The sequence below is a fragment of the Montipora foliosa genome, unplaced genomic scaffold (assembly GCF_036669935.1).
Source record: "Montipora foliosa isolate CH-2021 unplaced genomic scaffold, ASM3666993v2 scaffold_348, whole genome shotgun sequence".
NCBI classification, from domain to species: domain Eukaryota; kingdom Metazoa; phylum Cnidaria; class Anthozoa; order Scleractinia; family Acroporidae; genus Montipora; species Montipora foliosa.
Window position 1 is genome coordinate 26230 of NW_027179647.1, and position 26435 is coordinate 52664.

At 45.8% G+C, this 26435-nt stretch overlaps 54 non-coding genes and 4 pseudogenes across 54 annotated transcripts; all 58 read left to right on the forward strand.

Moving 5' to 3' along the window:
- The first annotated feature begins 224 nt into the window (after positions 1 to 224).
- LOC137987438 (5S ribosomal RNA) lies at positions 225 to 343 on the forward strand. The gene has a single exon (XR_011120509.1). It is a non-coding gene; the product is annotated as a 5S ribosomal RNA (ribosomal RNA).
- A 251-nt stretch (positions 344 to 594) lies between these two features.
- Positions 595 to 713, forward strand: LOC137987450 (5S ribosomal RNA). The gene has a single exon (XR_011120520.1). It is a non-coding gene; the product is annotated as a 5S ribosomal RNA (ribosomal RNA).
- A 251-nt stretch (positions 714 to 964) lies between these two features.
- LOC137987341 (5S ribosomal RNA) lies at positions 965 to 1083 on the forward strand. Its single transcript, XR_011120455.1, has one exon. It is a non-coding gene; the product is annotated as a 5S ribosomal RNA (ribosomal RNA).
- A 251-nt stretch (positions 1084 to 1334) lies between these two features.
- LOC137987349 (5S ribosomal RNA) lies at positions 1335 to 1453 on the forward strand. Its single transcript, XR_011120463.1, has one exon. It is a non-coding gene; the product is annotated as a 5S ribosomal RNA (ribosomal RNA).
- Positions 1454 to 1704: 251 nt separating this feature from the next.
- On the forward strand, positions 1705 to 1823 carry LOC137987350 (5S ribosomal RNA). Its single transcript, XR_011120464.1, has one exon. It is a non-coding gene; the product is annotated as a 5S ribosomal RNA (ribosomal RNA).
- Positions 1824 to 2074: 251 nt separating this feature from the next.
- LOC137987353 (5S ribosomal RNA) lies at positions 2075 to 2193 on the forward strand. Its single transcript, XR_011120466.1, has one exon. It is a non-coding gene; the product is annotated as a 5S ribosomal RNA (ribosomal RNA).
- Positions 2194 to 2444: 251 nt separating this feature from the next.
- LOC137987364 (5S ribosomal RNA) lies at positions 2445 to 2563 on the forward strand. Its single transcript, XR_011120477.1, has one exon. It is a non-coding gene; the product is annotated as a 5S ribosomal RNA (ribosomal RNA).
- Positions 2564 to 2814: 251 nt separating this feature from the next.
- On the forward strand, positions 2815 to 2932 carry LOC137987359 (5S ribosomal RNA). Its single transcript, XR_011120472.1, has one exon. It is a non-coding gene; the product is annotated as a 5S ribosomal RNA (ribosomal RNA).
- A 251-nt stretch (positions 2933 to 3183) lies between these two features.
- LOC137987352 (5S ribosomal RNA) lies at positions 3184 to 3302 on the forward strand. Its single transcript, XR_011120465.1, has one exon. It is a non-coding gene; the product is annotated as a 5S ribosomal RNA (ribosomal RNA).
- Positions 3303 to 3553: 251 nt separating this feature from the next.
- Positions 3554 to 3671, forward strand: LOC137987360 (5S ribosomal RNA). Its single transcript, XR_011120473.1, has one exon. It is a non-coding gene; the product is annotated as a 5S ribosomal RNA (ribosomal RNA).
- Positions 3672 to 3922: 251 nt separating this feature from the next.
- LOC137987361 (5S ribosomal RNA) lies at positions 3923 to 4040 on the forward strand. The gene has a single exon (XR_011120474.1). It is a non-coding gene; the product is annotated as a 5S ribosomal RNA (ribosomal RNA).
- A 251-nt stretch (positions 4041 to 4291) lies between these two features.
- LOC137987362 (5S ribosomal RNA) lies at positions 4292 to 4409 on the forward strand. Its single transcript, XR_011120475.1, has one exon. It is a non-coding gene; the product is annotated as a 5S ribosomal RNA (ribosomal RNA).
- A 251-nt stretch (positions 4410 to 4660) lies between these two features.
- Positions 4661 to 4779, forward strand: LOC137987376 (5S ribosomal RNA). The gene has a single exon (XR_011120480.1). It is a non-coding gene; the product is annotated as a 5S ribosomal RNA (ribosomal RNA).
- Positions 4780 to 5030: 251 nt separating this feature from the next.
- LOC137987388 (5S ribosomal RNA) lies at positions 5031 to 5149 on the forward strand. The gene has a single exon (XR_011120481.1). It is a non-coding gene; the product is annotated as a 5S ribosomal RNA (ribosomal RNA).
- A 251-nt stretch (positions 5150 to 5400) lies between these two features.
- Positions 5401 to 5519, forward strand: LOC137987354 (5S ribosomal RNA). The gene has a single exon (XR_011120467.1). It is a non-coding gene; the product is annotated as a 5S ribosomal RNA (ribosomal RNA).
- Positions 5520 to 5770: 251 nt separating this feature from the next.
- Positions 5771 to 5889, forward strand: LOC137987400 (5S ribosomal RNA). The gene has a single exon (XR_011120482.1). It is a non-coding gene; the product is annotated as a 5S ribosomal RNA (ribosomal RNA).
- A 251-nt stretch (positions 5890 to 6140) lies between these two features.
- LOC137987373 (5S ribosomal RNA) lies at positions 6141 to 6260 on the forward strand (annotated as a pseudogene).
- Positions 6261 to 6511: 251 nt separating this feature from the next.
- On the forward strand, positions 6512 to 6630 carry LOC137987409 (5S ribosomal RNA). The gene has a single exon (XR_011120483.1). It is a non-coding gene; the product is annotated as a 5S ribosomal RNA (ribosomal RNA).
- A 251-nt stretch (positions 6631 to 6881) lies between these two features.
- Positions 6882 to 7000, forward strand: LOC137987355 (5S ribosomal RNA). Its single transcript, XR_011120468.1, has one exon. It is a non-coding gene; the product is annotated as a 5S ribosomal RNA (ribosomal RNA).
- Positions 7001 to 7251: 251 nt separating this feature from the next.
- LOC137987363 (5S ribosomal RNA) lies at positions 7252 to 7369 on the forward strand. Its single transcript, XR_011120476.1, has one exon. It is a non-coding gene; the product is annotated as a 5S ribosomal RNA (ribosomal RNA).
- A 251-nt stretch (positions 7370 to 7620) lies between these two features.
- LOC137987356 (5S ribosomal RNA) lies at positions 7621 to 7739 on the forward strand. Its single transcript, XR_011120469.1, has one exon. It is a non-coding gene; the product is annotated as a 5S ribosomal RNA (ribosomal RNA).
- A 251-nt stretch (positions 7740 to 7990) lies between these two features.
- Positions 7991 to 8109, forward strand: LOC137987410 (5S ribosomal RNA). Its single transcript, XR_011120484.1, has one exon. It is a non-coding gene; the product is annotated as a 5S ribosomal RNA (ribosomal RNA).
- Positions 8110 to 8360: 251 nt separating this feature from the next.
- LOC137987411 (5S ribosomal RNA) lies at positions 8361 to 8479 on the forward strand. Its single transcript, XR_011120485.1, has one exon. It is a non-coding gene; the product is annotated as a 5S ribosomal RNA (ribosomal RNA).
- Positions 8480 to 8729: 250 nt separating this feature from the next.
- On the forward strand, positions 8730 to 8848 carry LOC137987412 (5S ribosomal RNA). The gene has a single exon (XR_011120486.1). It is a non-coding gene; the product is annotated as a 5S ribosomal RNA (ribosomal RNA).
- Positions 8849 to 9098: 250 nt separating this feature from the next.
- LOC137987414 (5S ribosomal RNA) lies at positions 9099 to 9217 on the forward strand. Its single transcript, XR_011120488.1, has one exon. It is a non-coding gene; the product is annotated as a 5S ribosomal RNA (ribosomal RNA).
- A 251-nt stretch (positions 9218 to 9468) lies between these two features.
- LOC137987416 (5S ribosomal RNA) lies at positions 9469 to 9587 on the forward strand. Its single transcript, XR_011120489.1, has one exon. It is a non-coding gene; the product is annotated as a 5S ribosomal RNA (ribosomal RNA).
- Positions 9588 to 9838: 251 nt separating this feature from the next.
- LOC137987417 (5S ribosomal RNA) lies at positions 9839 to 9957 on the forward strand. Its single transcript, XR_011120490.1, has one exon. It is a non-coding gene; the product is annotated as a 5S ribosomal RNA (ribosomal RNA).
- Positions 9958 to 10207: 250 nt separating this feature from the next.
- LOC137987418 (5S ribosomal RNA) lies at positions 10208 to 10326 on the forward strand. The gene has a single exon (XR_011120491.1). It is a non-coding gene; the product is annotated as a 5S ribosomal RNA (ribosomal RNA).
- A 251-nt stretch (positions 10327 to 10577) lies between these two features.
- Positions 10578 to 10696, forward strand: LOC137987419 (5S ribosomal RNA). Its single transcript, XR_011120492.1, has one exon. It is a non-coding gene; the product is annotated as a 5S ribosomal RNA (ribosomal RNA).
- Positions 10697 to 10946: 250 nt separating this feature from the next.
- Positions 10947 to 11065, forward strand: LOC137987420 (5S ribosomal RNA). The gene has a single exon (XR_011120493.1). It is a non-coding gene; the product is annotated as a 5S ribosomal RNA (ribosomal RNA).
- Positions 11066 to 11316: 251 nt separating this feature from the next.
- LOC137987421 (5S ribosomal RNA) lies at positions 11317 to 11435 on the forward strand. The gene has a single exon (XR_011120494.1). It is a non-coding gene; the product is annotated as a 5S ribosomal RNA (ribosomal RNA).
- A 251-nt stretch (positions 11436 to 11686) lies between these two features.
- Positions 11687 to 11805, forward strand: LOC137987422 (5S ribosomal RNA). Its single transcript, XR_011120495.1, has one exon. It is a non-coding gene; the product is annotated as a 5S ribosomal RNA (ribosomal RNA).
- Positions 11806 to 12056: 251 nt separating this feature from the next.
- Positions 12057 to 12175, forward strand: LOC137987423 (5S ribosomal RNA). The gene has a single exon (XR_011120496.1). It is a non-coding gene; the product is annotated as a 5S ribosomal RNA (ribosomal RNA).
- Positions 12176 to 12426: 251 nt separating this feature from the next.
- LOC137987424 (5S ribosomal RNA) lies at positions 12427 to 12545 on the forward strand. Its single transcript, XR_011120497.1, has one exon. It is a non-coding gene; the product is annotated as a 5S ribosomal RNA (ribosomal RNA).
- Positions 12546 to 12796: 251 nt separating this feature from the next.
- LOC137987426 (5S ribosomal RNA) lies at positions 12797 to 12915 on the forward strand. The gene has a single exon (XR_011120499.1). It is a non-coding gene; the product is annotated as a 5S ribosomal RNA (ribosomal RNA).
- A 251-nt stretch (positions 12916 to 13166) lies between these two features.
- LOC137987427 (5S ribosomal RNA) lies at positions 13167 to 13285 on the forward strand. The gene has a single exon (XR_011120500.1). It is a non-coding gene; the product is annotated as a 5S ribosomal RNA (ribosomal RNA).
- Positions 13286 to 13535: 250 nt separating this feature from the next.
- LOC137987428 (5S ribosomal RNA) lies at positions 13536 to 13654 on the forward strand. The gene has a single exon (XR_011120501.1). It is a non-coding gene; the product is annotated as a 5S ribosomal RNA (ribosomal RNA).
- Positions 13655 to 13905: 251 nt separating this feature from the next.
- LOC137987429 (5S ribosomal RNA) lies at positions 13906 to 14024 on the forward strand. The gene has a single exon (XR_011120502.1). It is a non-coding gene; the product is annotated as a 5S ribosomal RNA (ribosomal RNA).
- Positions 14025 to 14274: 250 nt separating this feature from the next.
- Positions 14275 to 14393, forward strand: LOC137987430 (5S ribosomal RNA). Its single transcript, XR_011120503.1, has one exon. It is a non-coding gene; the product is annotated as a 5S ribosomal RNA (ribosomal RNA).
- A 251-nt stretch (positions 14394 to 14644) lies between these two features.
- Positions 14645 to 14763, forward strand: LOC137987432 (5S ribosomal RNA). The gene has a single exon (XR_011120504.1). It is a non-coding gene; the product is annotated as a 5S ribosomal RNA (ribosomal RNA).
- A 250-nt stretch (positions 14764 to 15013) lies between these two features.
- On the forward strand, positions 15014 to 15132 carry LOC137987433 (5S ribosomal RNA). The gene has a single exon (XR_011120505.1). It is a non-coding gene; the product is annotated as a 5S ribosomal RNA (ribosomal RNA).
- A 251-nt stretch (positions 15133 to 15383) lies between these two features.
- LOC137987434 (5S ribosomal RNA) lies at positions 15384 to 15502 on the forward strand. The gene has a single exon (XR_011120506.1). It is a non-coding gene; the product is annotated as a 5S ribosomal RNA (ribosomal RNA).
- A 250-nt stretch (positions 15503 to 15752) lies between these two features.
- Positions 15753 to 15871, forward strand: LOC137987435 (5S ribosomal RNA). The gene has a single exon (XR_011120507.1). It is a non-coding gene; the product is annotated as a 5S ribosomal RNA (ribosomal RNA).
- Positions 15872 to 16122: 251 nt separating this feature from the next.
- LOC137987436 (5S ribosomal RNA) lies at positions 16123 to 16241 on the forward strand. The gene has a single exon (XR_011120508.1). It is a non-coding gene; the product is annotated as a 5S ribosomal RNA (ribosomal RNA).
- Positions 16242 to 16492: 251 nt separating this feature from the next.
- On the forward strand, positions 16493 to 16611 carry LOC137987439 (5S ribosomal RNA). Its single transcript, XR_011120510.1, has one exon. It is a non-coding gene; the product is annotated as a 5S ribosomal RNA (ribosomal RNA).
- A 251-nt stretch (positions 16612 to 16862) lies between these two features.
- LOC137987440 (5S ribosomal RNA) lies at positions 16863 to 16981 on the forward strand. The gene has a single exon (XR_011120511.1). It is a non-coding gene; the product is annotated as a 5S ribosomal RNA (ribosomal RNA).
- A 250-nt stretch (positions 16982 to 17231) lies between these two features.
- Positions 17232 to 17350, forward strand: LOC137987441 (5S ribosomal RNA). Its single transcript, XR_011120512.1, has one exon. It is a non-coding gene; the product is annotated as a 5S ribosomal RNA (ribosomal RNA).
- A 251-nt stretch (positions 17351 to 17601) lies between these two features.
- LOC137987442 (5S ribosomal RNA) lies at positions 17602 to 17720 on the forward strand. The gene has a single exon (XR_011120513.1). It is a non-coding gene; the product is annotated as a 5S ribosomal RNA (ribosomal RNA).
- A 1069-nt stretch (positions 17721 to 18789) lies between these two features.
- Positions 18790 to 18909, forward strand: LOC137987394 (5S ribosomal RNA; annotated as a pseudogene).
- A 254-nt stretch (positions 18910 to 19163) lies between these two features.
- Positions 19164 to 19282, forward strand: LOC137987443 (5S ribosomal RNA). Its single transcript, XR_011120514.1, has one exon. It is a non-coding gene; the product is annotated as a 5S ribosomal RNA (ribosomal RNA).
- Positions 19283 to 19532: 250 nt separating this feature from the next.
- LOC137987444 (5S ribosomal RNA) lies at positions 19533 to 19651 on the forward strand. Its single transcript, XR_011120515.1, has one exon. It is a non-coding gene; the product is annotated as a 5S ribosomal RNA (ribosomal RNA).
- A 250-nt stretch (positions 19652 to 19901) lies between these two features.
- LOC137987445 (5S ribosomal RNA) lies at positions 19902 to 20020 on the forward strand. Its single transcript, XR_011120516.1, has one exon. It is a non-coding gene; the product is annotated as a 5S ribosomal RNA (ribosomal RNA).
- Positions 20021 to 20271: 251 nt separating this feature from the next.
- LOC137987446 (5S ribosomal RNA) lies at positions 20272 to 20390 on the forward strand. Its single transcript, XR_011120517.1, has one exon. It is a non-coding gene; the product is annotated as a 5S ribosomal RNA (ribosomal RNA).
- Positions 20391 to 20641: 251 nt separating this feature from the next.
- On the forward strand, positions 20642 to 20760 carry LOC137987447 (5S ribosomal RNA). Its single transcript, XR_011120518.1, has one exon. It is a non-coding gene; the product is annotated as a 5S ribosomal RNA (ribosomal RNA).
- Positions 20761 to 21011: 251 nt separating this feature from the next.
- LOC137987449 (5S ribosomal RNA) lies at positions 21012 to 21130 on the forward strand. Its single transcript, XR_011120519.1, has one exon. It is a non-coding gene; the product is annotated as a 5S ribosomal RNA (ribosomal RNA).
- Positions 21131 to 21381: 251 nt separating this feature from the next.
- On the forward strand, positions 21382 to 21500 carry LOC137987392 (5S ribosomal RNA; annotated as a pseudogene).
- Positions 21501 to 25946: 4446 nt separating this feature from the next.
- On the forward strand, positions 25947 to 26065 carry LOC137987379 (5S ribosomal RNA; annotated as a pseudogene).
- A 250-nt stretch (positions 26066 to 26315) lies between these two features.
- LOC137987334 (5S ribosomal RNA) lies at positions 26316 to 26434 on the forward strand. The gene has a single exon (XR_011120449.1). It is a non-coding gene; the product is annotated as a 5S ribosomal RNA (ribosomal RNA).
- The last annotated feature ends 1 nt before the right edge of the window (position 26435 follows it).

The following is a 26435-nucleotide window of genomic DNA, read 5'->3' on the forward strand; positions in this document are numbered from 1 at the left end:
TGGTTGATTCATGAGTTGTTATTTTCTTGCTTGTCCACATTGCATGAGCACTGAATTTTCGCGCGCGACAAATGTTAAAGTTGTCGTCACAATGTAACTGGTTGATGGCCTATTAATTGAACATTCTTTGCAGTCTGAAGGGAAGGCAAGGGGGATTTTCACTCGCTTTCTCGCTTGGCTAGACGAAAACAAATCACACATACAACTAGAGCTTGTATTCTTCCGTCTACGACCATACCACAGGCAAAAAACCGGGTCCCGTCCGATCCCCGCAGTCAAATCCTGTAGGGCGAGAGTAGTACTTCGCTGGGTGACCGCTTGGGAATTCCTCGTGTTGTAGGCTTCTACTTTATTGATTGCTTTTAGTTTATGGTTGATTCATGAGTTGTTATTTTCTTGCTTGTCCACATTGCATGAGCACTGAATTTTCGCGCGCGACAAATGTTAAAGTTGTCGTCACAATGTAACTGGTTGATGGCCTATTAATTGAACATTCTTTGCAGTCTGAAGGGAAGGCAAGGGGGATTTTCACTCGCTTTCTCGCTTGGCTAGACGAAAACAAATCACACATACAACTAGAGCTTGTATTCTTCCGTCTACGACCATACCACAGGCAAAAAACCGGGTCCCGTCCGATCCCCGCAGTCAAATCCTGTAGGGCGAGAGTAGTACTTCGCTGGGTGACCGCTTGGGAATTCCTCGTGTTGTAGGCTTCTACTTTATTGATTGCTTTTAGTTTATGGTTGATTCATGAGTTGTTATTTTCTTGCTTGTCCACATTGCATGAGCACTGAATTTTCGCGCGCGACAAATGTTAAAGTTGTCGTCACAATGTAACTGGTTGATGGCCTATTAATTGAACATTCTTTGCAGTCTGAAGGGAAGGCAAGGGGGATTTTCACTCGCTTTCTCGCTTGGCTAGACGAAAACAAATCACACATACAACTAGAGCTTGTATTCTTCCGTCTACGACCATACCACAGGCAAAAAACCGGGTCCCGTCCGATCCCCGCAGTCAAATCCTGTAGGGCGAGAGTAGTACTTCGCTGGGTGACCGCTTGGGAATTCCTCGTGTTGTAGGCTTCTACTTTATTGATTGCTTTTAGTTTATGGTTGATTCATGAGTTGTTATTTTCTTGCTTGTCCACATTGCATGAGCACTGAATTTTCGCGCGCGACAAATGTTAAAGTTGTCGTCACAATGTAACTGGTTGATGGCCTATTAATTGAACATTCTTTGCAGTCTGAAGGGAAGGCAAGGGGGATTTTCACTCGCTTTCTCGCTTGGCTAGACGAAAACAAATCACACATACAACTAGAGCTTGTATTCTTCCGTCTACGACCATACCACAGGCGAAAAACCGGGTCCCGTCCGATCCCCGCAGTCAAATCCTGTAGGGCGAGAGTAGTACTTCGCTGGGTGACCGCTTGGGAATTCCTCGTGTTGTAGGCTTCTACTTTATTGATTGCTTTTAGTTTATGGTTGATTCATGAGTTGTTATTTTCTTGCTTGTCCACATTGCATGAGCACTGAATTTTCGCGCGCGACAAATGTTAAAGTTGTCGTCACAATGTAACTGGTTGATGGCCTATTAATTGAACATTCTTTGCAGTCTGAAGGGAAGGCAAGGGGGATTTTCACTCGCTTTCTCGCTTGGCTAGACGAAAACAAATCACACATACAACTAGAGCTTGTATTCTTCCGTCTACGACCATACCACAGGCGAAAAACCGGGTCCCGTCCGATCCCCGCAGTCAAATCCTGTAGGGCGAGAGTAGTACTTCGCTGGGTGACCGCTTGGGAATTCCTCGTGTTGTAGGCTTCTACTTTATTGATTGCTTTTAGTTTATGGTTGATTCATGAGTTGTTATTTTCTTGCTTGTCCACATTGCATGAGCACTGAATTTTCGCGCGCGACAAATGTTAAAGTTGTCGTCACAATGTAACTGGTTGATGGCCTATTAATTGAACATTCTTTGCAGTCTGAAGGGAAGGCAAGGGGGATTTTCACTCGCTTTCTCGCTTGGCTAGACGAAAACAAATCACACATACAACTAGAGCTTGTATTCTTCCGTCTACGACCATACCACAGGCAAAAAACCGGGTCCCGTCCGATCCCCGCAGTCAAATCCTGTAGGGCGAGAGTAGTACTTCGCTGGGTGACCGCTTGGGAATTCCTCGTGTTGTAGGCTTCTACTTTATTGATTGCTTTTAGTTTATGGTTGATTCATGAGTTGTTATTTTCTTGCTTGTCCACATTGCATGAGCACTGAATTTTCGCGCGCGACAAATGTTAAAGTTGTCGTCACAATGTAACTGGTTGATGGCCTATTAATTGAACATTCTTTGCAGTCTGAAGGGAAGGCAAGGGGGATTTTCACTCGCTTTCTCGCTTGGCTAGACGAAAACAAATCACACATACAACTAGAGCTTGTATTCTTCCGTCTACGACCATACCACAGGCAAAAAACCGGGTCCCGTCCGATCCCCGCAGTCAAATCCTGTAGGGCGAGAGTAGTACTTCGCTGGGTGACCGCTTGGGAATTCCTCGTGTTGTAGGCTTCTACTTTATTGATTGCTTTTAGTTTATGGTTGATTCATGAGTTGTTATTTTCTTGCTTGTCCACATTGCATGAGCACTGAATTTTCGCGCGCGACAAATGTTAAAGTTGTCGTCACAATGTAACTGGTTGATGGCCTATTAATTGAACATTCTTTGCAGTCTGAAGGGAAGGCAAGGGGGATTTTCACTCGCTTTCTCGCTTGGCTAGACGAAAACAAATCACACATACAACTAGAGCTTGTATTCTTCCGTCTACGACCATACCACAGGCAAAAACCGGGTCCCGTCCGATCCCCGCAGTCAAATCCTGTAGGGCGAGAGTAGTACTTCGCTGGGTGACCGCTTGGGAATTCCTCGTGTTGTAGGCTTCTACTTTATTGATTGCTTTTAGTTTATGGTTGATTCATGAGTTGTTATTTTCTTGCTTGTCCACATTGCATGAGCACTGAATTTTCGCGCGCGACAAATGTTAAAGTTGTCGTCACAATGTAACTGGTTGATGGCCTATTAATTGAACATTCTTTGCAGTCTGAAGGGAAGGCAAGGGGGATTTTCACTCGCTTTCTCGCTTGGCTAGACGAAAACAAATCACACATACAACTAGAGCTTGTATTCTTCCGTCTACGACCATACCACAGGCGAAAAACCGGGTCCCGTCCGATCCCCGCAGTCAAATCCTGTAGGGCGAGAGTAGTACTTCGCTGGGTGACCGCTTGGGAATTCCTCGTGTTGTAGGCTTCTACTTTATTGATTGCTTTTAGTTTATGGTTGATTCATGAGTTGTTATTTTCTTGCTTGTCCACATTGCATGAGCACTGAATTTTCGCGCGCGACAAATGTTAAAGTTGTCGTCACAATGTAACTGGTTGATGGCCTATTAATTGAACATTCTTTGCAGTCTGAAGGGAAGGCAAGGGGGATTTTCACTCGCTTTCTCGCTTGGCTAGACGAAAACAAATCACACATACAACTAGAGCTTGTATTCTTCCGTCTACGACCATACCACAGGCAAAAACCGGGTCCCGTCCGATCCCCGCAGTCAAATCCTGTAGGGCGAGAGTAGTACTTCGCTGGGTGACCGCTTGGGAATTCCTCGTGTTGTAGGCTTCTACTTTATTGATTGCTTTTAGTTTATGGTTGATTCATGAGTTGTTATTTTCTTGCTTGTCCACATTGCATGAGCACTGAATTTTCGCGCGCGACAAATGTTAAAGTTGTCGTCACAATGTAACTGGTTGATGGCCTATTAATTGAACATTCTTTGCAGTCTGAAGGGAAGGCAAGGGGGATTTTCACTCGCTTTCTCGCTTGGCTAGACGAAAACAAATCACACATACAACTAGAGCTTGTATTCTTCCGTCTACGACCATACCACAGGCAAAAACCGGGTCCCGTCCGATCCCCGCAGTCAAATCCTGTAGGGCGAGAGTAGTACTTCGCTGGGTGACCGCTTGGGAATTCCTCGTGTTGTAGGCTTCTACTTTATTGATTGCTTTTAGTTTATGGTTGATTCATGAGTTGTTATTTTCTTGCTTGTCCACATTGCATGAGCACTGAATTTTCGCGCGCGACAAATGTTAAAGTTGTCGTCACAATGTAACTGGTTGATGGCCTATTAATTGAACATTCTTTGCAGTCTGAAGGGAAGGCAAGGGGGATTTTCACTCGCTTTCTCGCTTGGCTAGACGAAAACAAATCACACATACAACTAGAGCTTGTATTCTTCCGTCTACGACCATACCACAGGCAAAAACCGGGTCCCGTCCGATCCCCGCAGTCAAATCCTGTAGGGCGAGAGTAGTACTTCGCTGGGTGACCGCTTGGGAATTCCTCGTGTTGTAGGCTTCTACTTTATTGATTGCTTTTAGTTTATGGTTGATTCATGAGTTGTTATTTTCTTGCTTGTCCACATTGCATGAGCACTGAATTTTCGCGCGCGACAAATGTTAAAGTTGTCGTCACAATGTAACTGGTTGATGGCCTATTAATTGAACATTCTTTGCAGTCTGAAGGGAAGGCAAGGGGGATTTTCACTCGCTTTCTCGCTTGGCTAGACGAAAACAAATCACACATACAACTAGAGCTTGTATTCTTCCGTCTACGACCATACCACAGGCAAAAAACCGGGTCCCGTCCGATCCCCGCAGTCAAATCCTGTAGGGCGAGAGTAGTACTTCGCTGGGTGACCGCTTGGGAATTCCTCGTGTTGTAGGCTTCTACTTTATTGATTGCTTTTAGTTTATGGTTGATTCATGAGTTGTTATTTTCTTGCTTGTCCACATTGCATGAGCACTGAATTTTCGCGCGCGACAAATGTTAAAGTTGTCGTCACAATGTAACTGGTTGATGGCCTATTAATTGAACATTCTTTGCAGTCTGAAGGGAAGGCAAGGGGGATTTTCACTCGCTTTCTCGCTTGGCTAGACGAAAACAAATCACACATACAACTAGAGCTTGTATTCTTCCGTCTACGACCATACCACAGGCAAAAAACCGGGTCCCGTCCGATCCCCGCAGTCAAATCCTGTAGGGCGAGAGTAGTACTTCGCTGGGTGACCGCTTGGGAATTCCTCGTGTTGTAGGCTTCTACTTTATTGATTGCTTTTAGTTTATGGTTGATTCATGAGTTGTTATTTTCTTGCTTGTCCACATTGCATGAGCACTGAATTTTCGCGCGCGACAAATGTTAAAGTTGTCGTCACAATGTAACTGGTTGATGGCCTATTAATTGAACATTCTTTGCAGTCTGAAGGGAAGGCAAGGGGGATTTTCACTCGCTTTCTCGCTTGGCTAGACGAAAACAAATCACACATACAACTAGAGCTTGTATTCTTCCGTCTACGACCATACCACAGGCGAAAAACCGGGTCCCGTCCGATCCCCGCAGTCAAATCCTGTAGGGCGAGAGTAGTACTTCGCTGGGTGACCGCTTGGGAATTCCTCGTGTTGTAGGCTTCTACTTTATTGATTGCTTTTAGTTTATGGTTGATTCATGAGTTGTTATTTTCTTGCTTGTCCACATTGCATGAGCACTGAATTTTCGCGCGCGACAAATGTTAAAGTTGTCGTCACAATGTAACTGGTTGATGGCCTATTAATTGAACATTCTTTGCAGTCTGAAGGGAAGGCAAGGGGGATTTTCACTCGCTTTCTCGCTTGGCTAGACGAAAACAAATCACACATACAACTAGAGCTTGTATTCTTCCGTCTACGACCATACCACAGGCAAAAAACCGGGTCCCGTCCGATCCCCGCAGTCAAATCCTGTAGGGCGAGAGTAGTACTTCGCTGGGTGACCGCTTGGGAATTCCTCGTGTTGTAGGCTTCTACTTTATTGATTGCTTTTAGTTTATGGTTGATTCATGAGTTGTTATTTTCTTGCTTGTCCACATTGCATGAGCACTGAATTTTCGCGCGCGACAAATGTTAAAGTTGTCGTCACAATGTAACTGGTTGATGGCCTATTAATTGAACATTCTTTGCAGTCTGAAGGGAAGGCAAGGGGGATTTTCACTCGCTTTCTCGCTTGGCTAGACGAAAACAAATCACACATACAACTAGAGCTTGTATTCTTCCGTCTACGACCATACCACAGGCATAAAAAACGGGTCCCGTCCGATCCCCGCAGTCAAATCCTGTAGGGCGAGAGTAGTACTTCGCTGGGTGACCGCTTGGGAATTCCTCGTGTTGTAGGCTTCTACTTTATTGATTGCTTTTAGTTTATGGTTGATTCATGAGTTGTTATTTTCTTGCTTGTCCACATTGCATGAGCACTGAATTTTCGCGCGCGACAAATGTTAAAGTTGTCGTCACAATGTAACTGGTTGATGGCCTATTAATTGAACATTCTTTGCAGTCTGAAGGGAAGGCAAGGGGGATTTTCACTCGCTTTCTCGCTTGGCTAGACGAAAACAAATCACACATACAACTAGAGCTTGTATTCTTCCGTCTACGACCATACCACAGGCAAAAAACCGGGTCCCGTCCGATCCCCGCAGTCAAATCCTGTAGGGCGAGAGTAGTACTTCGCTGGGTGACCGCTTGGGAATTCCTCGTGTTGTAGGCTTCTACTTTATTGATTGCTTTTAGTTTATGGTTGATTCATGAGTTGTTATTTTCTTGCTTGTCCACATTGCATGAGCACTGAATTTTCGCGCGCGACAAATGTTAAAGTTGTCGTCACAATGTAACTGGTTGATGGCCTATTAATTGAACATTCTTTGCAGTCTGAAGGGAAGGCAAGGGGGATTTTCACTCGCTTTCTCGCTTGGCTAGACGAAAACAAATCACACATACAACTAGAGCTTGTATTCTTCCGTCTACGACCATACCACAGGCGAAAAACCGGGTCCCGTCCGATCCCCGCAGTCAAATCCTGTAGGGCGAGAGTAGTACTTCGCTGGGTGACCGCTTGGGAATTCCTCGTGTTGTAGGCTTCTACTTTATTGATTGCTTTTAGTTTATGGTTGATTCATGAGTTGTTATTTTCTTGCTTGTCCACATTGCATGAGCACTGAATTTTCGCGCGCGACAAATGTTAAAGTTGTCGTCACAATGTAACTGGTTGATGGCCTATTAATTGAACATTCTTTGCAGTCTGAAGGGAAGGCAAGGGGGATTTTCACTCGCTTTCTCGCTTGGCTAGACGAAAACAAATCACACATACAACTAGAGCTTGTATTCTTCCGTCTACGACCATACCACAGGCAAAAACCGGGTCCCGTCCGATCCCCGCAGTCAAATCCTGTAGGGCGAGAGTAGTACTTCGCTGGGTGACCGCTTGGGAATTCCTCGTGTTGTAGGCTTCTACTTTATTGATTGCTTTTAGTTTATGGTTGATTCATGAGTTGTTATTTTCTTGCTTGTCCACATTGCATGAGCACTGAATTTTCGCGCGCGACAAATGTTAAAGTTGTCGTCACAATGTAACTGGTTGATGGCCTATTAATTGAACATTCTTTGCAGTCTGAAGGGAAGGCAAGGGGGATTTTCACTCGCTTTCTCGCTTGGCTAGACGAAAACAAATCACACATACAACTAGAGCTTGTATTCTTCCGTCTACGACCATACCACAGGCGAAAAACCGGGTCCCGTCCGATCCCCGCAGTCAAATCCTGTAGGGCGAGAGTAGTACTTCGCTGGGTGACCGCTTGGGAATTCCTCGTGTTGTAGGCTTCTACTTTATTGATTGCTTTTAGTTTATGGTTGATTCATGAGTTGTTATTTTCTTGCTTGTCCACATTGCATGAGCACTGAATTTTCGCGCGCGACAAATGTTAAAGTTGTCGTCACAATGTAACTGGTTGATGGCCTATTAATTGAACATTCTTTGCAGTCTGAAGGGAAGGCAAGGGGGATTTTCACTCGCTTTCTCGCTTGGCTAGACGAAAACAAATCACACATACAACTAGAGCTTGTATTCTTCCGTCTACGACCATACCACAGGCAAAAAACCGGGTCCCGTCCGATCCCCGCAGTCAAATCCTGTAGGGCGAGAGTAGTACTTCGCTGGGTGACCGCTTGGGAATTCCTCGTGTTGTAGGCTTCTACTTTATTGATTGCTTTTAGTTTATGGTTGATTCATGAGTTGTTATTTTCTTGCTTGTCCACATTGCATGAGCACTGAATTTTCGCGCGCGACAAATGTTAAAGTTGTCGTCACAATGTAACTGGTTGATGGCCTATTAATTGAACATTCTTTGCAGTCTGAAGGGAAGGCAAGGGGGATTTTCACTCGCTTTCTCGCTTGGCTAGACGAAAACAAATCACACATACAACTAGAGCTTGTATTCTTCCGTCTACGACCATACCACAGGCAAAAAACCGGGTCCCGTCCGATCCCCGCAGTCAAATCCTGTAGGGCGAGAGTAGTACTTCGCTGGGTGACCGCTTGGGAATTCCTCGTGTTGTAGGCTTCTACTTTATTGATTGCTTTTAGTTTATGGTTGATTCATGAGTTGTTATTTTCTTGCTTGTCCACATTGCATGAGCACTGAATTTTCGCGCGCGACAAATGTTAAAGTTGTCGTCACAATGTAACTGGTTGATGGCCTATTAATTGAACATTCTTTGCAGTCTGAAGGGAAGGCAAGGGGGTGTTCACTCGCTTTCTCGCTTGGCTAGACGAAAACAAATCACACATACAACTAGAGCTTGTATTCTTCCGTCTACGACCATACCACAGGCAAAAAACCGGGTCCCGTCCGATCCCCGCAGTCAAATCCTGTAGGGCGAGAGTAGTACTTCGCTGGGTGACCGCTTGGGAATTCCTCGTGTTGTAGGCTTCTACTTTATTGATTGCTTTTAGTTTATGGTTGATTCATGAGTTGTTATTTTCTTGCTTGTCCACATTGCATGAGCACTGAATTTTCGCGCGCGACAAATGTTAAAGTTGTCGTCACAATGTAACTGGTTGATGGCCTATTAATTGAACATTCTTTGCAGTCTGAAGGGAAGGCAAGGGGGTTTTCACTCGCTTTCTCGCTTGGCTAGACGAAAACAAATCACACATACAACTAGAGCTTGTATTCTTCCGTCTACGACCATACCACAGGCAAAAAACCGGGTCCCGTCCGATCCCCGCAGTCAAATCCTGTAGGGCGAGAGTAGTACTTCGCTGGGTGACCGCTTGGGAATTCCTCGTGTTGTAGGCTTCTACTTTATTGATTGCTTTTAGTTTATGGTTGATTCATGAGTTGTTATTTTCTTGCTTGTCCACATTGCATGAGCACTGAATTTTCGCGCGCGACAAATGTTAAAGTTGTCGTCACAATGTAACTGGTTGATGGCCTATTAATTGAACATTCTTTGCAGTCTGAAGGGAAGGCAAGGGGGATTTTCACTCGCTTTCTCGCTTGGCTAGACGAAAACAAATCACACATACAACTAGAGCTTGTATTCTTCCGTCTACGACCATACCACAGGCAAAAAACCGGGTCCCGTCCGATCCCCGCAGTCAAATCCTGTAGGGCGAGAGTAGTACTTCGCTGGGTGACCGCTTGGGAATTCCTCGTGTTGTAGGCTTCTACTTTATTGATTGCTTTTAGTTTATGGTTGATTCATGAGTTGTTATTTTCTTGCTTGTCCACATTGCATGAGCACTGAATTTTCGCGCGCGACAAATGTTAAAGTTGTCGTCACAATGTAACTGGTTGATGGCCTATTAATTGAACATTCTTTGCAGTCTGAAGGGAAGGCAAGGGGGATTTTCACTCGCTTTCTCGCTTGGCTAGACGAAAACAAATCACACATACAACTAGAGCTTGTATTCTTCCGTCTACGACCATACCACAGGCAAAAAACCGGGTCCCGTCCGATCCCCGCAGTCAAATCCTGTAGGGCGAGAGTAGTACTTCGCTGGGTGACCGCTTGGGAATTCCTCGTGTTGTAGGCTTCTACTTTATTGATTGCTTTTAGTTTATGGTTGATTCATGAGTTGTTATTTTCTTGCTTGTCCACATTGCATGAGCACTGAATTTTCGCGCGCGACAAATGTTAAAGTTGTCGTCACAATGTAACTGGTTGATGGCCTATTAATTGAACATTCTTTGCAGTCTGAAGGGAAGGCAAGGGGGTTTTCACTCGCTTTCTCGCTTGGCTAGACGAAAACAAATCACACATACAACTAGAGCTTGTATTCTTCCGTCTACGACCATACCACAGGCAAAAAACCGGGTCCCGTCCGATCCCCGCAGTCAAATCCTGTAGGGCGAGAGTAGTACTTCGCTGGGTGACCGCTTGGGAATTCCTCGTGTTGTAGGCTTCTACTTTATTGATTGCTTTTAGTTTATGGTTGATTCATGAGTTGTTATTTTCTTGCTTGTCCACATTGCATGAGCACTGAATTTTCGCGCGCGACAAATGTTAAAGTTGTCGTCACAATGTAACTGGTTGATGGCCTATTAATTGAACATTCTTTGCAGTCTGAAGGGAAGGCAAGGGGGATTTTCACTCGCTTTCTCGCTTGGCTAGACGAAAACAAATCACACATACAACTAGAGCTTGTATTCTTCCGTCTACGACCATACCACAGGCAAAAAACCGGGTCCCGTCCGATCCCCGCAGTCAAATCCTGTAGGGCGAGAGTAGTACTTCGCTGGGTGACCGCTTGGGAATTCCTCGTGTTGTAGGCTTCTACTTTATTGATTGCTTTTAGTTTATGGTTGATTCATGAGTTGTTATTTTCTTGCTTGTCCACATTGCATGAGCACTGAATTTTCGCGCGCGACAAATGTTAAAGTTGTCGTCACAATGTAACTGGTTGATGGCCTATTAATTGAACATTCTTTGCAGTCTGAAGGGAAGGCAAGGGGGTTTTCACTCGCTTTCTCGCTTGGCTAGACGAAAACAAATCACACATACAACTAGAGCTTGTATTCTTCCGTCTACGACCATACCACAGGCAAAAAACCGGGTCCCGTCCGATCCCCGCAGTCAAATCCTGTAGGGCGAGAGTAGTACTTCGCTGGGTGACCGCTTGGGAATTCCTCGTGTTGTAGGCTTCTACTTTATTGATTGCTTTTAGTTTATGGTTGATTCATGAGTTGTTATTTTCTTGCTTGTCCACATTGCATGAGCACTGAATTTTCGCGCGCGACAAATGTTAAAGTTGTCGTCACAATGTAACTGGTTGATGGCCTATTAATTGAACATTCTTTGCAGTCTGAAGGGAAGGCAAGGGGGATTTTCACTCGCTTTCTCGCTTGGCTAGACGAAAACAAATCACACATACAACTAGAGCTTGTATTCTTCCGTCTACGACCATACCACAGGCAAAAAACCGGGTCCCGTCCGATCCCCGCAGTCAAATCCTGTAGGGCGAGAGTAGTACTTCGCTGGGTGACCGCTTGGGAATTCCTCGTGTTGTAGGCTTCTACTTTATTGATTGCTTTTAGTTTATGGTTGATTCATGAGTTGTTATTTTCTTGCTTGTCCACATTGCATGAGCACTGAATTTTCGCGCGCGACAAATGTTAAAGTTGTCGTCACAATGTAACTGGTTGATGGCCTATTAATTGAACATTCTTTGCAGTCTGAAGGGAAGGCAAGGGGGATTTTCACTCGCTTTCTCGCTTGGCTAGACGAAAACAAATCACACATACAACTAGAGCTTGTATTCTTCCGTCTACGACCATACCACAGGCAAAAAACCGGGTCCCGTCCGATCCCCGCAGTCAAATCCTGTAGGGCGAGAGTAGTACTTCGCTGGGTGACCGCTTGGGAATTCCTCGTGTTGTAGGCTTCTACTTTATTGATTGCTTTTAGTTTATGGTTGATTCATGAGTTGTTATTTTCTTGCTTGTCCACATTGCATGAGCACTGAATTTTCGCGCGCGACAAATGTTAAAGTTGTCGTCACAATGTAACTGGTTGATGGCCTATTAATTGAACATTCTTTGCAGTCTGAAGGGAAGGCAAGGGGGATTTTCACTCGCTTTCTCGCTTGGCTAGACGAAAACAAATCACACATACAACTAGAGCTTGTATTCTTCCGTCTACGACCATACCACAGGCAAAAAACCGGGTCCCGTCCGATCCCCGCAGTCAAATCCTGTAGGGCGAGAGTAGTACTTCGCTGGGTGACCGCTTGGGAATTCCTCGTGTTGTAGGCTTCTACTTTATTGATTGCTTTTAGTTTATGGTTGATTCATGAGTTGTTATTTTCTTGCTTGTCCACATTGCATGAGCACTGAATTTTCGCGCGCGACAAATGTTAAAGTTGTCGTCACAATGTAACTGGTTGATGGCCTATTAATTGAACATTCTTTGCAGTCTGAAGGGAAGGCAAGGGGGATTTTCACTCGCTTTCTCGCTTGGCTAGACGAAAACAAATCACACATACAACTAGAGCTTGTATTCTTCCGTCTACGACCATACCACAGGCAAAAAACCGGGTCCCGTCCGATCCCCGCAGTCAAATCCTGTAGGGCGAGAGTAGTACTTCGCTGGGTGACCGCTTGGGAATTCCTCGTGTTGTAGGCTTCTACTTTATTGATTGCTTTTAGTTTATGGTTGATTCATGAGTTGTTATTTTCTTGCTTGTCCACATTGCATGAGCACTGAATTTTCGCGCGCGACAAATGTTAAAGTTGTCGTCACAATGTAACTGGTTGATGGCCTATTAATTGAACATTCTTTGCAGTCTGAAGGGAAGGCAAGGGGGATTTTCACTCGCTTTCTCGCTTGGCTAGACGAAAACAAATCACACATACAACTAGAGCTTGTATTCTTCCGTCTACGACCATACCACAGGCAAAAAACCGGGTCCCGTCCGATCCCCGCAGTCAAATCCTGTAGGGCGAGAGTAGTACTTCGCTGGGTGACCGCTTGGGAATTCCTCGTGTTGTAGGCTTCTACTTTATTGATTGCTTTTAGTTTATGGTTGATTCATGAGTTGTTATTTTCTTGCTTGTCCACATTGCATGAGCACTGAATTTTCGCGCGCGACAAATGTTAAAGTTGTCGTCACAATGTAACTGGTTGATGGCCTATTAATTGAACATTCTTTGCAGTCTGAAGGGAAGGCAAGGGGGATTTTCACTCGCTTTCTCGCTTGGCTAGACGAAAACAAATCACACATACAACTAGAGCTTGTATTCTTCCGTCTACGACCATACCACAGGCAAAAAACCGGGTCCCGTCCGATCCCCGCAGTCAAATCCTGTAGGGCGAGAGTAGTACTTCGCTGGGTGACCGCTTGGGAATTCCTCGTGTTGTAGGCTTCTACTTTATTGATTGCTTTTAGTTTATGGTTGATTCATGAGTTGTTATTTTCTTGCTTGTCCACATTGCATGAGCACTGAATTTTCGCGCGCGACAAATGTTAAAGTTGTCGTCACAATGTAACTGGTTGATGGCCTATTAATTGAACATTCTTTGCAGTCTGAAGGGAAGGCAAGGGGGTTTTCACTCGCTTTCTCGCTTGGCTAGACGAAAACAAATCACACATACAACTAGAGCTTGTATTCTTCCGTCTACGACCATACCACAGGCAAAAAACCGGGTCCCGTCCGATCCCCGCAGTCAAATCCTGTAGGGCGAGAGTAGTACTTCGCTGGGTGACCGCTTGGGAATTCCTCGTGTTGTAGGCTTCTACTTTATTGATTGCTTTTAGTTTATGGTTGATTCATGAGTTGTTATTTTCTTGCTTGTCCACATTGCATGAGCACTGAATTTTCGCGCGCGACAAATGTTAAAGTTGTCGTCACAATGTAACTGGTTGATGGCCTATTAATTGAACATTCTTTGCAGTCTGAAGGGAAGGCAAGGGGGATTTTCACTCGCTTTCTCGCTTGGCTAGACGAAAACAAATCACACATACAACTAGAGCTTGTATTCTTCCGTCTACGACCATACCACAGGCAAAAAACCGGGTCCCGTCCGATCCCCGCAGTCAAATCCTGTAGGGCGAGAGTAGTACTTCGCTGGGTGACCGCTTGGGAATTCCTCGTGTTGTAGGCTTCTACTTTATTGATTGCTTTTAGTTTATGGTTGATTCATGAGTTGTTATTTTCTTGCTTGTCCACATTGCATGAGCACTGAATTTTCGCGCGCGACAAATGTTAAAGTTGTCGTCACAATGTAACTGGTTGATGGCCTATTAATTGAACATTCTTTGCAGTCTGAAGGGAAGGCAAGGGGGTTTTCACTCGCTTTCTCGCTTGGCTAGACGAAAACAAATCACACATACAACTAGAGCTTGTATTCTTCCGTCTACGACCATACCACAGGCAAAAAACCGGGTCCCGTCCGATCCCCGCAGTCAAATCCTGTAGGGCGAGAGTAGTACTTCGCTGGGTGACCGCTTGGGAATTCCTCGTGTTGTAGGCTTCTACTTTATTGATTGCTTTTAGTTTATGGTTGATTCATGAGTTGTTATTTTCTTGCTTGTCCACATTGCATGAGCACTGAATTTTCGCGCGCGACAAATGTTAAAGTTGTCGTCACAATGTAACTGGTTGATGGCCTATTAATTGAACATTCTTTGCAGTCTGAAGGGAAGGCAAGGGGGATTTTCACTCGCTTTCTCGCTTGGCTAGACGAAAACAAATCACACATACAACTAGAGCTTGTATTCTTCCGTCTACGACCATACCACAGGCAAAAAACCGGGTCCCGTCCGATCCCCGCAGTCAAATCCTGTAGGGCGAGAGTAGTACTTCGCTGGGTGACCGCTTGGGAATTCCTCGTGTTGTAGGCTTCTACTTTATTGATTGCTTTTAGTTTATGGTTGATTCATGAGTTGTTATTTTCTTGCTTGTCCACATTGCATGAGCACTGAATTTTCGCGCGCGACAAATGTTAAAGTTGTCGTCACAATGTAACTGGTTGATGGCCTATTAATTGAACATTCTTTGCAGTCTGAAGGGAAGGCAAGGGGGTTTTCACTCGCTTTCTCGCTTGGCTAGACGAAAACAAATCACACATACAACTAGAGCTTGTATTCTTCCGTCTACGACCATACCACAGGCAAAAAACCGGGTCCCGTCCGATCCCCGCAGTCAAATCCTGTAGGGCGAGAGTAGTACTTCGCTGGGTGACCGCTTGGGAATTCCTCGTGTTGTAGGCTTCTACTTTATTGATTGCTTTTAGTTTATGGTTGATTCATGAGTTGTTATTTTCTTGCTTGTCCACATTGCATGAGCACTGAATTTTCGCGCGCGACAAATGTTAAAGTTGTCGTCACAATGTAACTGGTTGATGGCCTATTAATTGAACATTCTTTGCAGTCTGAAGGGAAGGCAAGGGGGATTTTCACTCGCTTTCTCGCTTGGCTAGACGAAAACAAATCACACATACAACTAGAGCTTGTATTCTTCCGTCTACGACCATACCACAGGCAAAAAACCGGGTCCCGTCCGATCCCCGCAGTCAAATCCTGTAGGGCGAGAGTAGTACTTCGCTGGGTGACCGCTTGGGAATTCCTCGTGTTGTAGGCTTCTACTTTATTGATTGCTTTTAGTTTATGGTTGATTCATGAGTTGTTATTTTCTTGCTTGTCCACATTGCATGAGCACTGAATTTTCGCGCGCGACAAATGTTAAAGTTGTCGTCACAATGTAACTGGTTGATGGCCTATTAATTGAACATTCTTTGCAGTCTGAAGGGAAGGCAAGGGGGTTTTCACTCGCTTTCTCGCTTGGCTAGACGAAAACAAATCACACATACAACTAGAGCTTGTATTCTTCCGTCTACGACCATACCACAGGCAAAAAACCGGGTCCCGTCCGATCCCCGCAGTCAAATCCTGTAGGGCGAGAGTAGTACTTCGCTGGGTGACCGCTTGGGAATTCCTCGTGTTGTAGGCTTCTACTTTATTGATTGCTTTTAGTTTATGGTTGATTCATGAGTTGTTATTTTCTTGCTTGTCCACATTGCATGAGCACTGAATTTTCGCGCGCGACAAATGTTAAAGTTGTCGTCACAATGTAACTGGTTGATGGCCTATTAATTGAACATTCTTTGCAGTCTGAAGGGAAGGCAAGGGGGATTTTCACTCGCTTTCTCGCTTGGCTAGACGAAAACAAATCACACATACAACTAGAGCTTGTATTCTTCCGTCTACGACCATACCACAGGCAAAAAACCGGGTCCCGTCCGATCCCCGCAGTCAAATCCTGTAGGGCGAGAGTAGTACTTCGCTGGGTGACCGCTTGGGAATTCCTCGTGTTGTAGGCTTCTACTTTATTGATTGCTTTTAGTTTATGGTTGATTCATGAGTTGTTATTTTCTTGCTTGTCCACATTGCATGAGCACTGAATTTTCGCGCGCGACAAATGTTAAAGTTGTCGTCACAATGTAACTGGTTGATGGCCTATTAATTGAACATTCTTTGCAGTCTGAAGGGAAGGCAAGGGGGATTTTCACTCGCTTTCTCGCTTGGCTAGACGAAAACAAATCACACATACAACTAGAGCTTGTATTCTTCCGTCTACGACCATACCACAGGCAAAAAACCGGGTCCCGTCCGATCCCCGCAGTCAAATCCTGTAGGGCGAGAGTAGTACTTCGCTGGGTGACCGCTTGGGAATTCCTCGTGTTGTAGGCTTCTACTTTATTGATTGCTTTTAGTTTATGGTTGATTCATGAGTTGTTATTTTCTTGCTTGTCCACATTGCATGAGCACTGAATTTTCGCGCGCGACAAATGTTAAAGTTGTCGTCACAATGTAACTGGTTGATGGCCTATTAATTGAACATTCTTTGCAGTCTGAAGGGAAGGCAAGGGGGATTTTCACTCGCTTTCTCGCTTGGCTAGACGAAAACAAATCACACATACAACTAGAGCTTGTATTCTTCCGTCTACGACCATACCACAGGCAAAAAACCGGGTCCCGTCCGATCCCCGCAGTCAAATCCTGTAGGGCGAGAGTAGTACTTCGCTGGGTGACCGCTTGGGAATTCCTCGTGTTGTAGGCTTCTACTTTATTGATTGCTTTTAGTTTATGGTTGATTCATGAGTTGTTATTTTCTTGCTTGTCCACATTGCATGAGCACTGAATTTTCGCGCGCGACAAATGTTAAAGTTGTCGTCACAATGTAACTGGTTGATGGCCTATTAATTGAACATTCTTTGCAGTCTGAAGGGAAGGCAAGGGGGTTTTCACTCGCTTTCTCGCTTGGCTAGACGAAAACAAATCACACATACAACTAGAGCTTGTATTCTTCCGTCTACGACCATACCACAGGCAAAAAACCGGGTCCCGTCCGATCCCCGCAGTCAAATCCTGTAGGGCGAGAGTAGTACTTCGCTGGGTGACCGCTTGGGAATTCCTCGTGTTGTAGGCTTCTACTTTATTGATTGCTTTTAGTTTATGGTTGATTCATGAGTTGTTATTTTCTTGCTTGTCCACATTGCATGAGCACTGAATTTTCGCGCGCGACAAATGTTAAAGTTGTCGTCACAATGTAACTGGTTGATGGCCTATTAATTGAACATTCTTTGCAGTCTGAAGGGAAGGCAAGGGGGATTTTCACTCGCTTTCTCGCTTGGCTAGACGAAAACAAATCACACATACAACTAGAGCTTGTATTCTTCCGTCTACGACCATACCACAGGCAAAAAACCGGGTCCCGTCCGATCCCCGCAGTCAAATCCTGTAGGGCGAGAGTAGTACTTCGCTGGGTGACCGCTTGGGAATTCCTCGTGTTGTAGGCTTCTACTTTATTGATTGCTTTTAGTTTATGGTTGATTCATGAGTTGTTATTTTCTTGCTTGTCCACATTGCATGAGCACTGAATTTTCGCGCGCGACAAATGTTAAAGTTGTCGTCACAATGTAACTGGTTGATGGCATATTAATTGAACATTCTTTGCATGTTCTCGAAGGGACAGGCCAAGGGGGGTTTCCCCCCCGCTTTCTCGCCCCCTTGGCCCCCCCCCCCTCCCCCCCCCAGGTCCCCACCCCCCCCCCCCCCGAAAACAAATCAAACATACAACTAGAGCTTGTATTCTTCCGTCTACGACCATACCACAGGCAAAAAAAAACCGGGTCCCGTCCGATCCCCGCCACGTCAAATCCTGTAGGGCGAGAGTAGTACTTCGCTGGGGTGACCGCTTGGGAATTCTGTTACGCGTGTTGTAGGCTTCTACTTTATTGATTGCGTGTAGTTTATTGGTTGATTCATGCGTTGTTAGTTCTTGCTTGTCCATCTATGCATGAGCACTGATTGTTAGCAAGCGCGGACTAAATGTTTAAGTTGTCGTCACAATGTAACTGGTTGATGGCCTATTAATTGAACATTCTTTTTGCAGTTTGAAGGGAAGGCAGGGGGGGTTTTCACTCGCTTTCTCGCTTGGCTAGACGGCAAAACAAATCACACATACAACTCGAGCTTGTATTCTTGCCGTCTACGGACCACTACCACAGGCAAAAAACCGGGTCCCGTCCGATCCCCGCAGTCAAATCCTGTAGGGCGAAGAGTAGTACTTCGCTGGCGTGACCGCTTGGGAATTACTCGGGTTGTAGGCTTCTAATTTATTGATTGGTTTTTGTTTATAGTTGAGTCATGAGTTGTTATTTTCTTGCTTGTCCACATTGCATGAGCACTGAATTTTCGCCGCTGCGACAAATGTTAAAGTTGTCGTCACAATGGAACTGGTTGAATGGCATATTAATTGAACATTCTTTGCAGGCTGAAGGGAAGGCAAGGGGGGGTTTCACGCGCTTTCTCGCCTTGGGCTAGACGAAAACAAATCACACATACAACTAGAGCTTGTATTCTTCCGTCTACGACCATACCTACAGGCAAAAAACCGGGTCCCGTCCGATCCCCGCAGTCAATACCGGAAGGGCGAGAGTATTACTTCGATGGGTGACCGATTGGGAATTCCTCGTGTTGTAGGGCTCTACTTTATTGATTGCTTTTAGTTTATGGTTGATTTTCTTATGAGTTGTTATTTTCTTGCTTGTCCACATGCCATGAGCACTGAATTTTCGCGCGCGACAAATGTTAAAGTTGTCGTCACAATGTATTGGTTAATGGCCTATTAATTGAACATTCTTTGCAGTCTGAAGGGAAGGCAAGGGGGATTTAAACTCGCTTTCTCGCTTGGCTAGACGAAAACAAATCACACATACAACTAGAGCTTGTATTCTTCCGTCTACGACCATACCACAGGCAAAAAACCGGGTCCCGTCCGATCCCCGCAGTCAAATCCTGTAGGGCGAGAGTAGTACTTCGCTGGGTGACCGCTTGGGAATTCCTCGTGTTGTAGGCTTCTACTTTATTGATTGCTTTTAGTTTATGGTTGATTCATGAGTTGTTATTTTCTTGCTTGTCCACATTGCATGAGCACTGAATTTTCGCGCGCGACAAATGTTAAAGTTGTCGTCACAATGTAACTGGTTGATGGCCTATTAATTGAACATTCTTTGCAGTCTGAAGGGAAGGCAAGGGGGTTTTCACTCGCTTTCTCGCTTGGCTAGACGAAAACAAATCACACATACAACTAGAGCTTGTATTCTTCCGTCTACGACCATACCACAGGCAAAAAACCGGGTCCCGTCCGATCCCCGCAGTCAAATCCTGTAGGGCGAGAGTAGTACTTCGCTGGGTGACCGCTTGGGAATTCCTCGTGTTGTAGGCTTCTACTTTATTGATTGCTTTTAGTTTATGGTTGATTCATGAGTTGTTATTTTCTTGCTTGTCCACATTGCATGAGCACTGAATTTTCGCGCGCGACAAATGTTAAAGTTGTCGTCACAATGTAACTGGTTGATGGCCTATTAATTGAACATTCTTTGCAGTCTGAAGGGAAGGCAAGGGGGTTTTCACTCGCTTTCTCGCTTGGCTAGACGAAAACAAATCACACATACAACTAGAGCTTGTATTCTTCCGTCTACGACCATACCACAGGCAAAAAACCGGGTCCCGTCCGATCCCCGCAGTCAAATCCTGTAGGGCGAGAGTAGTACTTCGCTGGGTGACCGCTTGGGAATTCCTCGTGTTGTAGGCTTCTACTTTATTGATTGCTTTTAGTTTATGGTTGATTCATGAGTTGTTATTTTCTTGCTTGTCCACATTGCATGAGCACTGAATTTTCGCGCGCGACAAATGTTAAAGTTGTCGTCACAATGTAACTGGTTGATGGCCTATTAATTGAACATTCTTTGCAGTCTGAAGGGAAGGCAAGGGGGGTTTTCACTCGCTTTCTCGCTTGGCTAGACGAAAACAAATCACACATACAACTAGAGCTTGTATTCTTCCGTCTACGACCATACCACAGGCAAAAAACCGGGTCCCGTCCGATCCCCGCAGTCAAATCCTGTAGGGCGAGAGTAGTACTTCGCTGGGTGACCGCTTGGGAATTCCTCGTGTTGTAGGCTTCTACTTTATTGATTGCTTTTAGTTTATGGTTGATTCATGAGTTGTTATTTTCTTGCTTGTCCACATTGCATGAGCACTGAATTTTCGCGCGCGACAAATGTTAAAGTTGTCGTCACAATGTAACTGGTTGATGGCCTATTAATTGAACATTCTTTGCAGTCTGAAGGGAAGGCAAGGGGGGTTTTCACTCGCTTTCTCGCTTGGCTAGACGAAAACAAATCACACATACAACTAGAGCTTGTATTCTTCCGTCTACGACCATACCACAGGCAAAAAACCGGGTCCCGTCCGATCCCCGCAGTCAAATCCTGTAGGGCGAGAGTAGTACTTCGCTGGGTGACCGCTTGGGAATTCCTCGTGTTGTAGGCTTCTACTTTATTGATTGCTTTTAGTTTATGGTTGATTCATGAGTTGTTATTTTCTTGCTTGTCCACATTGCATGAGCACTGAATTTTCGCGCGCGACAAATGTTAAAGTTGTCGTCACAATGTAACTGGTTGATGGCCTATTAATTGAACATTCTTTGCAGTCTGAAGGGAAGGCAAGGGGGGTTTTCACTCGCTTTCTCGCTTGGCTAGACGAAAACAAATCACACATACAACTAGAGCTTGTATTCTTCCGTCTACGACCATACCACAGGCAAAAAACCGGGTCCCGTCCGATCCCCGCAGTCAAATCCTGTAGGGCGAGAGTAGTACTTCGCTGGGTGACCGCTTGGGAATTCCTCGTGTTGTAGGCTTCTACTTTATTGATTGCTTTTAGTTTATGGTTGATTCATGAGTTGTTATTTTCTTGCTTGTCCACATTGCATGAGCACTGAATTTTCGCGCGCGACAAATGTTAAAGTTGTCGTCACAATGTAACTGGTTGATGGCCTATTAATTGAACATTCTTTGCAGTCTGAAGGGAAGGCAAAGGGGGTTTTCACTCGCTTTCTCGCTTGGCTAGACGAAAACAAATCACACATACAACTAGAGCTTGTATTCTTCCGTCTACGACCATACCACAGGCAAAAAACCGGGTCCCGTCCGATCCCCGCAGTCACTTCCTGTAGGGCGAGAGTAGTACTTCGCTGGGTGACCGCTTGAAAATTCCTCGGTTTGTAGGCCTCTCCTCAATTTATTGGATTGCTTTTAGTTTATGGTTGATTCATGCGTTGTTATTCCCCAGTGCTTGTCCACATTGCATGAGCACTGAATTTTCGCGCGCGACAAATGTTAAAGTTGTCGTCACATGGTAACTGGTTGATGGCCTATTAATTGAACATTCTTTGCCGTCTTCTGAAGGGGAAGGCCAGGGGGCTTTTCACTCGCTTTCTCGCTTTTGGCTAGACGAAAACAACATCACACATACAACTAGAGCTTGTATTCTTCCGTCTACGACCATAAACAGGCAAAAACCCGGGTCCCGTCCGATCTCCGCAGTTCAAATTCCTGTTAGGGCGAGAGTCGTACTTCGCTGGGTGACCGCTTGGGAATTCCTCGTGTTGTCGGCTTCTACTTTCTTGATTGCTTTTCGTTTATGGTTGATTCAGGAGTTGTTCTTTTTCTTGCTTGTCCACATTGCATGAGCACTGAATTTTCGCGCGGCCACAAATGTTCAGTTGTCGTCCACCCTGTCACTGGTTGCTGGCCTCTTCATTGCACATTCTTTGCCGTCTGCCGGGCCGGCCCGGGGGTTTCCCCTCGCTTTCTCGCTTGGCTCGCCGCCCCCCCCTCACACCTACAACTCGAGCTTGTCTTCTTCCGTCTCCCGCCATTACCACAGGCACACACACCGGGTCCCGTCCGATCCCCGCAGTCAAATCCTGTCGGGCGAGGAGTTATGTCTTCCTTCGCTGGGAGACCGCGTTGGGAGGCTCGTGTTGTCGGCTTGGCCTTTCTTGCTTGCTTTTCGGTTTCATGGTTGCTCATGAGTTGTTCTTTTCTTGCTTGTCCACATTGCACTTGGGGCCTGCCTTTCGCGCCGGCCGGACACATGGTCCCGTCTGTCGTCCCCCAGTGTAACTGGTTGATGGCCTCTTAATTGAACATTCTTTTCATTTGTCCCCGTTGCGTGGCAGGTTAAGGTGGTGTTGTTTTTCTTTTGCTTTCATCACGCCCTCTCTTGGCTAGACGAAAACCCTCACCCATACCCCTCGAGCTTGGGATTTTTGACGTCTACGGCCATATCCCAGCGCCACCACCACCGCGGGTCCCGTCCGCTCCCCGCCGGCAAATTCTGTAGGCGCGAGAGGGAGTACTTCGCCGGGCCACGCCCTCCGGCGTGCACCCCCGTTGGGCCTTCCGTCGTTCTGTAGGCTTCTACTTTATTCTGATTGCGTTTAGTTTATGGTGTCCCTCATCTGTTGTTACTTTTCTTGCTTTTCATGACACAACCATGCGCCATGAAGCGACTCCCCCGGGCGCCCCCCTGTTAACTACGTCGTCACACTGCTACAATGGTTGCTGTTTGTGTTTGTCTGATTCCTTGACCATCTATCTTTGCACGCGTTCTGTACGGGTAAGTGCACAGTCGGGGCGGTTTGCAACCTCGCCTCGCTATCACTTCTTTGCTTTGTTGTGTCTATGTGACGAAACCCCAAATAACTACATTAACAACTAGAGCTTGTATTCTTCCGTCTACCGACCATACCCACAGGACCAAAATACTACCCGGTGTCGTCGGGCCGTCCGACGCTCCCCGCAGACTCAAATCACTCACGGCAGAGGACCGACACGATGGTTTAGTACTTCGCGGGGTGAACGCTTGGGAATTCCTCGTCGTTGCTAGGCTTTCTACTTTATTGATCTGCAACGGATTTTAGTTTTAGGCGGTGATTCATGTACGTGAAGACGCATTTTCTCTGACATGTCCCCATTGCTATGAGCACGGACTTTTCGCCGCGCGACAAATGTTAAACAACGTTTGTACGTCACAATGTAACTGGCGTTGATGGCCTATTAATATGAAAATTCTTTGCCGTCTGAAGGGAAGGCAAGGGGGGTTTTCACCTCCACGCTTTTTTTTGTTCTTCAGCGCTGGGCGTAGACGACAAACCAACAAATCACACATACCCCCAACTAGAGCTTGTCTTCCTCGTTCTAGCACAATACCAAAGGCCAAAAACCGGGTCACAGTACGATCCCCGCAGGTCAATCCTGTTACCGGGCACGAGAGTCCCTCGTACTTCGCTGGGTGCACCCGACGTGAGGAATTCCTCGTGTTGGTACGGCTTTCTACTCCCTTCTTGATTGCTTTTTATTGCCTTTACTGGTTGATTCATGATGTGTTATGTTTCTTGCTGGTCCACATTCGCATGCGAAGCACTGAATTTTCGACTGCACGCCAGTACACAATTGTTTCATCAATAGTTGTCGTCACAATGTTAAACTGGTTGTATGGCCGACTTAATTGCAACATTCTTTGCAGGTCCTGAAGGGAAGGCAAGGGGGGTGGTCACTCGCTTTCTCGTCTGTAGGCGACCTAGTACGAAAACAAATCACACAGTACAACTAGAGTCTTCGTAGGTTCGGTTCCCGCTCTACAGACCATACCACAGGCAAAAAACCGGGGTCGCCGTCCGATACCCGCAGTCAAATCCTGTAGGGCCGAGAGTAGTAATTACGCCTGGTACTCTGGGTGACCGCTTGGAATTACCTCGTGTTGTAGGCTTCTACTTTATTGATTGATTTAGTTATGGTTGATTCATGAGTTGTTAGTTCTGTGCTTGTCCACATTGCCATGAGCAACCTGAATTTTTCCCCCCCGCCCCCCCCGCGCGACATGATGTTTAAAGTTGTCGTCCACCACAATGTAAACTGGTTGATGGCCTATTATTATTTGAACCATTCTTTGCAGTCTGAAGGGAAGGCCAGGGGGGTTTTCTCACTCGCTTTCTCGCTGGCGCTAGTACGAAAACAAATCACACATTAATCAAACTCAAGAGCTTGTAGTATTCCGGTCTACGTACCATACCCACCAGGTCAAAAAACACGGGTCCACCGTCCGATCCCCGCAGTCCAAACTCCTGTAGGGACGAGAGTATGGTACTTCGCTGGGTGACCCGCTTGGGAACTTCCTCGTGTTGTAGGCTTCTACTTATATTGATTGACTTTTCGGTTGATGGTTGATTACATGAAGTTGTTATTTTCTTGCTTGTCCACATTGCATGAGCACTGAATTTTCAGCGCAGCGACAAATTGTTAAACGTTGTCGTCAACAATGTAAACTGGTCGATGGCCTATCTAATGAACATTCTTTGCAGTCCATGAAGGGAAGGCAAGGGGGGTTTTCATTCTCGCTTTCTCGCTTGGCTAGACGAAAACAAATACATCATACAAACTAGATTTTTGTAAGCCTCATTTCCGTTCTACGACCCATACCACAGGCCAAAAAACCGGGCCGGTCCCGTCCACACGATCCCCGCAGCAGTCAAATTACTGTAGGGCGAGAGCTAGTACTTCGCTGGGTGACCCGCTTGGGAATTCTCACTCGTGTTGTAGGCTTTACTTATTGGAGTTGCTTTTAGTTTATGGTTGATTCGAATGAGTTGTTATTTCTTGCTTGTCCACATTGCATGAGCAACGGAATTTTCGGTCGCGCGACAAATGGTAAAGTGTGTCGTCACAATGTAACCTGGTGATGGGCCTATTAATTGAACATTCGTTGCAGTCTGAAGGGAAGGCAAGGGGGGTTTTCCCTCGCTTTCTCGCTATGGCTAGACACGCCAAAACAAATCCACACATACAACTAGCAGCCTTGTATTCTTCACCGCTCTACGACCATACCACAGGCCAAAAACCGGGTCCCGTCCGATCCCCGCAGTCAAATCAGTGGTAGGCGTAGAGTAGTACTTCGCTGGGTGACCGCTTGGGGAATTCCTCAGTGTTGTAGGCTTCTACCTTTAATTGATAGCTTTTAGTTTATGGTTGATTCATGAGTTGTTATTTTCTTCGCTTGTCCACATTGCCATGAGCACTGCAATTTGCGTCGCGCGACAAAATGTTATAAGTTGTCGTCACAATGTAACTGGTTGATGGCCTATTAATTGAACATTCTTTGCCAGTCTGAAGGGAAGGCAAGGGGGGTTGTCACTCGCTTTCTCGCCAGTTGGCTAGACGAAAAGTTTCAAATCAACACATTAAAACTAGAGCTTGTATTCTCTCCGTCTACGACCATACCACAGGCAAAAAAAACCGGGTCCCGTCCGATCCCCGCAGTTCAAATCCTGTGTAGGGCAAGGCGCGTCAGTACTTCGCTGGGTGCAACCGCTTCCGCGGAATTCCTCGGTGTTGTAGGCTTCTACTGTATTGATGACTTTTAGTTTATGGTTGATCTCATGAGGTGTTATTTTCTTGCTTGTTCCCACATTGCATGAGCACTGAATTTTCGCGCGCACGATCAAATGCTTAAAGTGTCGTCACAAGGTAACTGGTTGATGGTTTCCTATTAATTGAACATTACTTTGCAGTCTGAAGGGAAGGCTAAGGGGGCGGTTTTCACTCGCTTTCATTCGCTTGGCTAGACACGAAAACAAATCATCACCTACAATACTAGAGCTCCTGTATTCTTCCGTCTACGACCATACCACAGGCAAAAAACCGGGTCCCGTCCGATCCCCGCAGTCAAATCCTGTCGTGCGAGAGTAGTATTTCGCTGGGTGACCGCTTGGGAATTCCTCGTGTTGTAGGCTTCTACTTTATTGATTGCTTTTAGTTTATGGTTGATTCATGAGTTGTTATTTTCTTGCTTGTCCACATTGCATGAGCACTGAATTTTCGCGCGCGACAAATCTTAAGTTGTCGTCACAATGTAAACTGGTTGATGGCCTATTAATTGAACATTCTTTGCAGTCTGAAGGGAAGGCAAGGGGGTTTTCACTCGCTTTCTCGCTTGGCTAGACGAAAACAAATCACACATACAACTAGAGCTTGTATTCTTCCGTCTACGACCATACCACAGGCAAAAAACCGGGTCCCGTCCGATCCCCGCAGTCAAATCCTGTAGGGCGAGAGTAGTACTTCGCTGGGTGACCGCGTGGGAATTCCTCGTGTTGTAGGCTT